This window comes from Cetorhinus maximus, chromosome 28, assembly GCF_964194155.1.
Source record: "Cetorhinus maximus chromosome 28, sCetMax3.hap1.1, whole genome shotgun sequence".
NCBI classification, from domain to species: Eukaryota; Metazoa; Chordata; class Chondrichthyes; order Lamniformes; family Cetorhinidae; genus Cetorhinus; species Cetorhinus maximus.
The window spans coordinates 369,924-381,946 of record NC_135906.1 but is presented as its reverse complement, the minus strand read 5'-3'; the positions used below and the strand labels follow the sequence as shown (position 1 = coordinate 381,946).

Sequence of the window (12,023 nt, the reverse complement as noted above, 5' to 3'; positions counted from 1 at the left end):
ATTTTATGAATAAAGTATATTTTTCATTAAAAAAAAATCTGTTCTTATCAGTTTAATATCTGATACGTCCCTTATCCGGGGACCAAATATTAAATTGATTTTTGGAGCAGGGAGATGGAACAGGATCTTTCTCCGTCCATTCCACACATCGACCCGGTATTGCAGCGTCTTCAGGAATGGTGCAGTTTTGCCCTCTACAGGGTGAAAGGGAAACTGAAAAGAAGAAAAAGTCATTCAGAGCATTGTCCTGCTTTCCATCATTGATCTGGTTGAACTGAACTTGTGCTGAGTGGCAGGACAGGCTCATTGGTGCCAGACTGAGTGATGCCCCCTGTTGGATTTTGGTGCAACTGCAGGGATGCTGCTGGTGTGCACTTGTGCTGCTTGTCAGGGTGGAGCCCGGGACTGGACGATGCCCCCTGTTGGGTTTTGAAGCTGTTGCAGGCGCTGCTTCAGGGAGGCAGCATCAAGCAAGAAACGTCCTGATGCTCAATGCTGGCTGTCGCGTCTTCAGCCCGTGTTCGGCCACACGCAGCAAAACGGACGGTGAAGCCGGAGGCTGGGGAAGACGGGACGGGCGCATGGGTTTCTGGGTTATCGCTTCTCGGACTTTTGGCTAAGATCAGTTGTAGTGAAGCGATGGCTAAAACCAAAGGAGCCCCAAACCAGGGGGTACGTAACACCGTTCGGGTCACGGTGAAGGACAGTGAAGGGGGAGCACCCATGGATCGGGCCTTCCTCATCAAGTGGATCCTGTTGAAGGCGTGTGGATTTGAAGCGGAGGAGATCTACTCCCTGCGAGACTTCCCCAGCGCTGGATATTTCTACGTGACCTTCAGGAATGTTGCTGCCTGCGTCAAGTTCCTGAAGGTGTTTGAGGAGAAGAGAGACCAGCTGGAGATGAAGATCCTGACGGTGGAGCCGCTCTTTGCTCTGCCGTTGCAACGGGACCGTGTGGTGACGGTGCATCTCTACATCCCCCACGTCCCTGTCGCTGACGTGTTCACCTTCCTCGCCAGGTACGTCGACAAGTTTGGGAGCTGCACCAAGGATGGAGACGCCTTCGGGATTTGGACATGCAAACGCCAGTTTAAGGTCACGCTCAAGACCGATGGTAAGGGAACCATCTTCCATCCTCCTTCCAGCTTTGCTATCGGGGGAAGCCGTGGCTACCTTGTCAACAATGGGCAACCCAAACTTTGTCACTCATGCGGCAAGTCTGGTCATGTGGCGGCCAACTGCAGCGCCGCCCTCTGCAAGAACTGCAAACAGGAAGGGCACCAGACAAAGGACTGCAAACAGACTAAGTACTGCAACCTGTGTGGCGAGGCAGGTCACCTCTACAGGACCTGCCCCAAACGCTGTCTCACTTATGCACAGGCAGCCAAAGCCAACGAGGGGGAAGCAGAAGAAATGCTTCGTGTCACTACTACCAAGGACACTTGCAACGCTCCAACCACCATGGCCCCCAGTGAGAACAACGGGACAAAGGAGGACGCAGAGAGAGACAAGGTGGAGGAAAAGATTGAGGCAGCAGACAGCCGATCAACAGCACTACCCCCTGAACCTCCCACTCCTCAGGAGAGCGAATCAATGGAGGAGGAGGAAGCAGCGGAAAATCAGCAGGGAGAGTGGCAGCTGGTGAAGAGAGACAAAAGGAAGAAGAGGCTAAGAAGGGACCAAGCCACTTCCCAGACAAGTGGCAAGAGGCGTCTCCCATCCGACGCGGACGACAAGGGCAGCTGCTCTTCCGACGAAGAAAGGCAAGTGCGGCACCTACAGAAGAAGCGGAAAAGCTCTAGGGAGTTGGAGGACGAGAAACCCGAGCTCCAGAACACCGGAGACAATGAGGAGACCAGCGCACCCCAACTTTGCCTACAACCCGAAGAGGCCAGCGCACCCCAGCTCCGGGAAGCCGGGAGCAGCAACGCCCCAGAGGTGGAAAGGATTGGAGAAGCTTCTCCAACAGAGGACATTTCAAATCCCGTTCTCTACACGAACCCCCAGATGCCACCTGAGCAGAACATCTCCAATGGGGAGCTTCAGGGCAGTTTCCTCAGCCTATCCAAAGTGAGGCAATTTGTGAACACTATGGGTATGCAGGAGCAGACCAAAGGTCTCGGACTCTCAGGCAACAGGTTTGGTAAGAGACTAAATGCTTTAAAATGAGTGTAAAGATTGTATCCATAAATGTGCGCAGCATTAAATCTATTATGCAATGTGTTGCGACCTTGGACTACGTTGTCAAGGTCAAAGCTGACCTGTTGTTTCAGCAGGAGTGTGCGATACCGCACCTCAGCTCCTGCAGGGGTCCAAGTGAGGCCTCACCCTCCCACTTCAATCCAGCTTCACTCTCTGCAACATCAAACATTCCAGTTAGAGAGGGGAAAGGGGGACGTCCAACATCTAGAGGATCAATGTCCCACCAGCTTCAGGTTCAAGATCTCTCCTTCCTCTGGAACCAAACCACAACTCCCTTGTGGCACCACAGTTACCCACATGGCAACAGGCACAAATGTCAATGCTCGATTCCTCCAATGGGGTGCAGATAAATAAGAGAAATAGCCCATCAACCAGGTTGTGCATCACATCCCCACACAACATCTCTGAGGGAGAGAGAGGGGGAACTTACACATTTTGCACCTTCTGGAAAGTACAAGCTTTGTTCCTGGAATCCCTCTGATCCAATGGAGCAACTTTCAGGTGACAGGTGATGAAAATCTGAGGGACACATTCAACACAAGTCATGATTCAGTGACTCCCTCCCAACATGGAGATCCCAATGATCAGCTTCCTCTTACCAAGGAACGGTCATCTCCAAGGAAACGGAACGCATCCAGGTCAAACTGGAGCTTGTCCAGCTCCTGCTCGTCTCTTGGCAACACAAAGGTTGAAAAGGAGTCCTCAGCTTTGCTGTCCAGGAGGCAACTGAAGAAAGATTAAAAAGGGACAGGAAGTGAATCAAGTGAAGCCATTGAGATGGGACCAGCTGGAGAAAGCAGAGAGCTCCTTACCCATTGTGGTCAATGAAGCTATATCTCGGGGTGGAGTCCTTGTCTGGGCTCAATGTAGCTACACAGCGGTCAATGTAGAGCTTCAGGGGCATGTGGTTGGTCATTGAAACAGAGGCCTCAATGTGAATGAGCTCACCCAGGTAGTAGACAGTCGAAGTGCGCTCTGTAAGCCAGTCACCTGAAGTACAAGAGGACAAGGGTTAGAGACAGTGGCTGTAACTCCCAGTGAGTGACTACAGGAAATCACTCCCCATCCACCCATCACATACCCTTCATTAGGCGCAGAGAGAATGACAGATTCCCTTCTCCAGACTTGGTGGAGCTGAATGGGATCCAGGTGGGCTTGATGGGGTCACTGCTCACATTGCCCTTCCTGGAAAGGCAGGGGAGTCATTTTAGGACATCTTCAGAGACCACCAGCAGCTGTAGATCTTATTGACAAAGAGGGTAAAGATTCTCACCTAAAATAACGACTCAATGGGAACAACAGCTCCATTCGTTCTCACAATGACAGATCCATGATACTCTGGGGTGTGGTTCAGGTGGGTGGTGTAGATGAGGAAATCTCCAATCATCTGAAAGAATCAGGTTAAGGAATGAAGAACTGATCTGAAATGAGAATGTTCTCCACAGGGGTTAACAATGAAGTCATCCCATCCCCTGAAAACAATTCTGAGGAGGATTGACAGGGTCAGTGTGAAGAGGCTGCTTCCCCCCAGCCGGAGGAGGGTTGATTATTAGGTGTAGGCATCTCAGGTCAGGGGGTCACTTAAGATTAATGTGACAGGGAATTACTTCATTCAGCAGGTGGTGAATCTTTGGGATTCGAGCCCAGAGAGCTGTGAATGCTCAGTCACCGAGTACATTGGAGACAGATGGATTTATTTTGGGGAATGAAGGCAATGTTATGATGTGGCAGATGATGCTAGTCAGGTGGATCAAATCCACGAGGGAAACTTGATCAGGCACTCAACTGTTTTGCAATTAGTATATTATTTTGATTTCAGTGCCCGGAATTCAGGAACAGCAAAGACTGCCACAAATTCAGGAGGTTTAGATAAAAATGTAAACATTTAAAGAAAAGATTAAGCACATCCATTAGGTCTACAAATTACTATAAGAACTCCCAAAATTCTGATTAAACTGGCTCCCAGTGACACCTTCATTAAGGCAACAGTTAAAAAACAGATTTGTACAGACCCAGGCAAAGCAACACCACCTGGACAGGAGAATTCAATACGAGTTAACACATCCTTGGTTCCTTTAGACAGGAACTTGATGCAGAGGCTGGAGGCTTCTCACATTTGTGAAAGATCTTAGGATGTCTTCACCACTGACTCAGCCTCATCCCCTCTACAGGTAAATTCCATTGTTCCCATATCTTGTTGCAACTTCACTTTTCATAATATAAAAGTTTAGTACTAATTTATCAGTAACCTTTGAAAAAATTAACACTTCAGCTTAGTTCTGAAAGCTGGAGTCACATCCCACGATTGCTTGGAAATTCAAGCTATCCAAATTTTATTGAAAAAGCAAATTTTCATCACATCTTATTCTAAACCTGGTTCGATTAAACTGGACTGAAACCTCCAGGTCGATTGATCTGAATGAGAGGAATAGAGCTGAAAATCCTCAAAACAACAAAAGGCAAAGCTTCGAGGATCCAAAGAGAAGGTTCAAGACCAATGGGGCTGATGTCATAGGTTGGAGAGACTCAGGGACCAGTTAAAGTAAAGTACAATACAAGATAGAAAGCTAATTTGTAGTTTTATAAAGCAGGAGACAGCTATCTCCTCAATATCATTGACATCTCACCCATTGTTGGAATGAAGAGTGGGAAACAACCTACAGCCCAAGCTTAGAGCAAGAGCTGAGGATTCCCATTACCTGCAACCTGCTGCCACACTCATGGAGTCCATAGTCAAAGAGGACAGTGTGGTTCTGAGAGTAGATCCTGGTTGGCCAACAACCTGCTGTCCCCAGGGTCAGGTCAGCAGCTTTGATCAGGTGCCAGGTTCCAAATAAATCCAGCTGGACCCTGAGCAGCAGCTTGTCCTCTCCACACTGCACCATCACAGTCTGCAGTGGAGACACACTTCCACCCTCAGACACACGGAAATGGGAACCAAAGGGAGGCCCAGGAGGAGAGACTGTCTGAGGCACAGGGGTGGCTTTGACTCTGCTCCATAGAAACCTCTGGCATAGAAACAGTTCCCAAGTATCAGAGCCACAAACAGCTCCAGCTAACACCAGCCCTGGGAACAAAGCCCTCACTACAAAATCCCCCATGATACCAAACAACTCACCATCCCTTCAGCCACCGAGCAGCACCTTTTATACACACAAGCCGCACTCACCTGACACCAATGAGACCAGAAGCTGCAACATTGAACCAATTAACCAGCCCCAATCTCCACAATCTCCACCAATGACAGAACTCATGGGTTTATTACCAGGAAGGCCGATTTTATTTGGACCAATAGGAGTTGGTCTGGGGGGGGAATGATGTCGATGAACAAAAGGGAAGGTGCGTGATAGGGTGGAGGGCAGGAGAGATTAAAGGATAAAAGGTTTCATGGTACAAAAGCCAGAGGCAGTGGTAATGGTTAAAGTAAAGAAACAAAAGATGTGTCCAGATGAGGTGTGAATGGCTGCATAGCAACCGTCTGAATGTACCGTAGAATCGTAGAATGTTTACAGCACAGAAAGAGGCCACTCGGCCCATCGTGTCTGCCCCGGCTGAAGAACGAACCCCCCCCAGCCTAATCCCACTTTTCAGCACTTGGTCCATAGCCCTGCAGGTTCCGGCAGTTGAGGTGCATATCCAGACACCTTTTCAATGAGTTGAGGGTTCCGGCCTCTACTCCCCTTTCAGGCAGTGAGTTCCAGACCCACACAATCCTCTGGGTGAGAAAAGGTTTTCCACATCTCCCCTCTAATCTTTCAGTCAATCACTTAAAATCTATATCCCCTCGTCAATGTGCTCTCTGCTAAAGTAAATAGGCCCTTCCCATCCAGTCTATCCAGGCCCTTCACAAATTTGTACATCTCAATCAAATCTCCCCTCAGCCTCCTCTGTTCCAAGGAGAACAACCCCAGCCTCTCCGATCTTTCCTCATATTTGCAATTTTCCAGTCCAGGCAACACCCTGTTAAATCTCCTCTGTTCCCTCTCGAATGCAATTACATCCTTTCTGTAACAAGGTGACCAGAACAGCACACAGTACTCAAGTCGTGGCCTAACTAATGTTTTCTATAGTTCCAGCATAACCTCCCTGTTCTTATATTCTACACCTCGGCTAAGAAATGAAAGGATTCCATCAGCCTTCTTAACCAAATTCTCAACCTGTCCTGCTACCTTCTGGGATCTGTGGACACTCACTCTAAGACCCCTCACTTCCTCTACACCTCTCAGTTTCCTCCCATTTATTGTGTAATCCTTTGCCTTGTTTGACCTCCCCAAATGCATCACCTCACACTTCTCTGGGTTGAATTCCATTTGCCACTTTTCTGCCCACTTGACCAGTCTATTGATATCTTCCTGCAGTCCACAGCAACTCTCCTCACTATCAACCAATTTCTCTGCTGTCTGCAAACTTCTTGATCATTCTACTTTTATGCCCAAATCATTAATATAGACCACAAAAAGCAGGGGGCCCAGTACTGAGCCCGGCAGAACCCCACTGGAAACAGCCTTCCAGTCACAAAAACATCCATCCTTTGTTTCCTGCCACTGAGCCAATTTTGTATCCAGCTCGCTACGTTCCCCTGGATCCTATGGGCTGTTATTTTTTTAAGCAGTCTGCCATGTGGAACCTTGTCGAAAGCCTTGTTATAATCAATGTGTATCACATCAACTACACCACCCTCATCAATCCTACTTGTTACTTCCTCAAAAACTTCAATCTAATTAGTCAGATATGACCTGTGTACTATAGGCCCCCAAACAGTCAGGGAGAGATAGAGGATCAAATATGTAGACAAATTTCAGAGAAGTGTAAGAATAATAGGGCAGTAATGGTAGGGGATTTTAACTACCCAAATATTAACTGGGATAGTTTCAGTGTGCAAGGTAGGGAGGGAGTAAAATTCTGAAGTTGCATCCAGGAGAACTTTCTCAGACAGTGCGTAGAAAGCCCAGCAAGGGAGGGGGCAGTTCTGGACCTAATATTCTGAAATGAGCCCGGGCAGGTGGAAGGCATATCAGTAGGGGAACATTTTGGAGATAGTGACCATAACTCAGTTAGATTTAGGATAGTTATGGAAAAGAATAAGGTTGGGCCAGGAATGAAAGTTCTAAACTGGGGAAAGGCTAATTTTACTAAGATGAGATGCGATTTGGCACAAGTGGACTGGGAGCAGCTACTTGCAGTTAAAACTGTGTCAGAACAGTGGGGGGTCTTCAAGGAGCTAATAGCAAAAGCACAGGGCAATTATGTTCCCATAAAGGCAACGGGTGGGGGGAACCAATCCTGGAGAAACCTGGATGTCAAGGGGCATAAAGGTTAGAATGAAGAAAACAAGAGAAGCTTATGGCAGATACCGAGGGCTCAATACAGCTGAGTCCTTCCTGGAATGTAAAAAGTGTAGAGGGAACTTAGAAAGGAAATTAGGAAAGCTACGAGAGTGCATGAGAAAGCATTGGTGGATAGAATAAAGGAAAACTCAAAGGGGTTATTTAAATATATATAGAGGAAGAGAATAACTAGGGAAAGAGTAGGGCCAATTCAGGATAATAGAAGTAATCTGTGTGTGGACCCGGAAGACATGGGTGCAGTTATCAATGAATCCTTTACGTCGGTCTTCACAATGGAAAAGGACGACGCAGATACAGATATCAGGGTGGAGGACTGTGAAATATTAGAGGAAATTAACATAGAGAGCGAGGGGGCACTTGCAGGTCTAGCGGCCTTAGAAATGGATAAATCCACAGGCCCGGATGAGATATATCCCAGGCTGTTGAGGGAGCCAAGGGAAGAGATTTCAGGGGCCCTGGCAATAATTTTCAAATCCTCTCTGGCCACAGGTGTGATGCCAGAGGACTGGAGGAATGCTAAAATTGTTCCAATATTAAGAAAGGGAGGAAGGGATAGACCAGGAAATTACAGGCCAGTCAGTCTAACCTCAGTGGCGGGGAAGTTACTAGAAAGAATTCTGAGGGGCAGAATATATCTGGCCTTGGAGAGACAAGGATTAATCGGGGACAGTCAGCATGGATTTGTTAAGGGAAGGTCGTGTTTGAAAAATTTGTCCCAATTTTTTGAGGAGGTAACCAGGAGTGTTGATGAGGATAATGCATTTTACTTTAGCAAGGCTTTTGATAAAGTCCCTCATGGCAGACTGGGCATGAAAGTAAGAGCCCATGGGGTCCATGGCAAAGTGGCATGTTGGATCCAAAATTGGCTGAGAGGCAGGAAGCAGAGGGTGATGGTAGAGGGATGTTTCTGTGACTGGAAGTCTATTTCTAGTGGGGTTCCGCAGAGCTCGGTGCTGGGGCCCTTGCTGTTTGTGGTGTACATAAATGATTTAGATTTAAATGTAGGGGGTATGATTAAGAAGTTTGCAGATAAGAGGAAAATTGGTAGAGTGGTAAATAGCGAGGAGGATAGCCGTAAACTGCAGGAGGATATCAATGGACTGGTCAGGTGGGCAGAGCAGTGGCGAATGGAATTCAACCTAGAAAAATGTGAGGTAATGCACTTGGGGATGGCTAACAAGGCAAGGGAATACACTATGAATGGTAGGACCCTGAAAAGCACTGAATATCAGAGGGACCTTGGTCAGCATATCCATAGATCCCTGAAGGTAGCAGGGCAGGTAGATCAGGTGGTTAAGAAGGCATGTGGGATACTTGCCTTTATTAGCCGAAGCATAGAATACAAGAGCAGGGAGGTTATGCTGGAACTGTATAAAACGCTGGTTAGGCCACAAGTGGAGTACTGTGTGCGGTTCTGGTCACCACATTATAGGAAGGGTGTGATTGCGCTGGAGAGGGCGCAGAGGAGATTTACCAGGATGCTGCCTGTGCTGTTGTGTCTGAGCCATGAGGAAAGATTGGATAGGCTGGGGTTGTTTTCCTTGGAGCAATGAAGGTTGAGAGGAGACCTGATAGAGGTGTATGAGATTATGAGGAGCATAGATAGGGTGGATAGGAAGGCATTTTTTCCATTAGTAGTGGGGTCAATAACCAGGGGGCATAGATTTAAGGTAAGAGGTAGAAGGCTAAGAGGGGTGTTGAGGAACAATTTTTTCACCCAGACAGTGGTGGGAGTCTAGAACTCACTGCCTGAAAGGGTGGTTGAGTCAGAAACTCTCGTAACATTTAAGAAGTATTTAGATATTCACTTGCGTTGACATAGCCTCCAGGGCTATGTGCCAAGCATTGGAAAATGGGATTAGTGTAGTCAGATCTTTGTTGACTGGAGCGGACACAGCCTGGGGTACATTTCATCCAGCCCTGGTGATTTATCCACTTCTGGCGATGCTAATCCCCTTGATACTTCCTCTCTCCCTACGTTTATCACATCCAATACTTCACACTCCTCCTCCTGAACTACAATGTCAGCATTCTCCCTCTCTTTTGTTAAGACAGACGCAAAGTATTCATTCAGACCCACACCCACATCCTCCGCCTCCATACACAGGTTAGCTTTTCGGTGTTTTATGAGCTCCACTCTTTCCTTCGTGATCCTCTTACTCTAAATTGATCAATCATCTTTGTGTTGATTTTGCTTGCCAATATTCTTTCATGCCCTCTCTTTACTGTCCTAATTTCCTTTCTGATTTCACCCCTCCGCTTTCCCTACTTCTCTCAGCTTGATCTCTTTGTCTAAATCATTAACAGGGATTGTAAATAGTTGAGGCCCCAGCTCTGATCCTTGCAGAAATCCCCTAGTTAGCAGCTGAGAAAGCGAAAATGTCCCGTTTATCCCTACTCTCTGCTACTTCTCCATTGTCCAATCATCCACCCATGCTAAATGGATGCATGGATCCATGTCAGAAGTTTAATGGTTAATTTGAGACAATGTCAGAAGAGTAAAAATACAATTTTAGAAGCAACCAAGCTCTAACAAAATGGCCCAGGGAACTTGTTTTCAATAACATCCATTGCATCCGTGATCCCGGGCTGGAGTAACAGAGAATTCCTCTGAATACATTCAGAAATCCTTGGATATACTCATCAGGTCTGACAGCATCTGTACAGAGAGAAATCGAGTTAACGTTTCAGGCATCAGAACTGGACAAGTTTGAAATGTCATCGACTTTAAGCAACAGGAGGGTGAGAAAAAGGACAATAGGGAAGCTCTGTGATTGGGTGTAAGACAGGGAGAGATTAAATGACAGAAGAGCTAGTCGTGCGGAGTCAAAGGGAGTGGAAATGGGACAAGTAAAACAAAAGATGTGCCTCGAGCAGTTGTGCTGCATTCCGAATGTGAGAACAAGAGTAAGAGTGAAACATGAAAAGAAATGGAGACAGAGATTCCAGTCTGTAATGGTTGAACTCAGTGTTGAGTCTGGAAGACTGTAAATTATCGAATTGAAAGATGAGGCCGGAATCTTCCGAGGAATGTCAATCACTGTCGGATTACCACTCCGCTCCTACTTTCCTCCAGCACACCGGAGTGCGGCGTTCCTGACCAGGTCTTCCCATCCCGGCTTCTCCAGAAATGCGGAGCGAGCCTGAAATGGAACTGCTTCTTCATAGCGTCAGATCATTGGGGGAGGACAGGCCACGCCCCCTTTCTACAACACCAGCTGCCGGATTTTCTTTTATTCATTCACGGGATGTGGGCTTCACTGGCTGGGGCAGCATTTATTGCCCATCCCTAGTTGCCCTTGAGAGGGAGGTGGTGAGCTGCCTTCTTGAACCACTGCAGTTCATGTGGTGTAGGTACACGCACAGCGCTGTTAGGAAGGGAGTTCCAGGACTTTGACCAGTAAGTAAAGAGTTTAAACGTCCCAAAGCTTCTTTGGAAGCAACGGAGAGAAGGTAAGTGAGTAATGGGGGTGGGTGGGCAAGGGGGTAGGATGTGTGAGGTAAATGGGTAAGGGGATAGGGTGTCAGGTCGGTAAGGTGGAAGCTGGGTAGGTTGGCAGGTGGGTGAGGTGGGTAGTTTGGCAGGTGGGTAAGCGGGTAGCTGGGGCAAAGGCTAGTCAGGTTGAGTCGGGGGAATAGCGTACATCGGCGGAGTCGGGTGGAGCAGCTAGTCAGGTCGAGTTGGGGGTGTTGGGAGGTCAATGGGGAGTCAGGGGTCAGGGGGTAGTTGGGGGTCACGAGGCAGTCAGGTGGGGGGGGACTTTGTGAGTGATTGGTCGGTCAGCTGTGCAGTTACCCAGGAGTTAGACTAGGTTTTCATTGGTCTAACATTTCCTGGGTATCTATTCAGTTAAGTACGTGGGAACTGTTTGAAGTTGGAGACTTTTGCGGAGGGTCCCAGGGAGCAGGTGAATTGCCCATCAGATGTTCAAACTTCCCTGGCAGTTCCCGCAGAGTCAGTGCGTTGGGACTTCCGATAATGTCCCATGGCGCATCTTCCGGGGTACATCCATCTGGACTCCGACTATCCGAAGATCAGAAGCTCTCTGCTGAGGAATTCAGAGCTGGAGATCGCCTGTGAAATCAACCTAAAAACTGAAAGCTGCCTCACAGTGTTGGACAAGGAGTTAAATACACCGGAGTGTTTATTAAAAGTTCATCTCATGGGATTTGTTACTGAGCCCCCAGAGCAGGACAGGCTCCAGATTATGCTGTGTTAGCTGAAGTCTCGTGGTGTGATAGCGAGCCACACGGAGCAGGATGGGCCCTGGCTCCATCCCGGGCCTGCGTTGAGTGAGCTGATCCCCCTGTGTGTGATACTGAGTCACACACGGAGCAGGATGGGCCCTGGCTCCATCCCGGGCCTGCGTTGAGTGAGCTGATCCCACTGTGTGTGATACTGAGTCACACACGGAGCAGGATGGGCCCTGGCTCCATCCCGGGCCTCTGTTGAGTGAGCTGATCCCGTGCCAG

General features: G+C 48.0%; 1 non-coding gene across 1 annotated transcript; it reads left to right on the top strand.

Annotated features, from left to right (window-relative positions):
* On the top strand, positions 1-190 carry LOC144669189 (U2 spliceosomal RNA). The gene has a single exon (XR_013573625.1). It is a non-coding gene; the product is annotated as a U2 spliceosomal RNA (small nuclear RNA).
* The last annotated feature ends 11,833 nt before the right edge of the window (positions 191-12,023 follow it).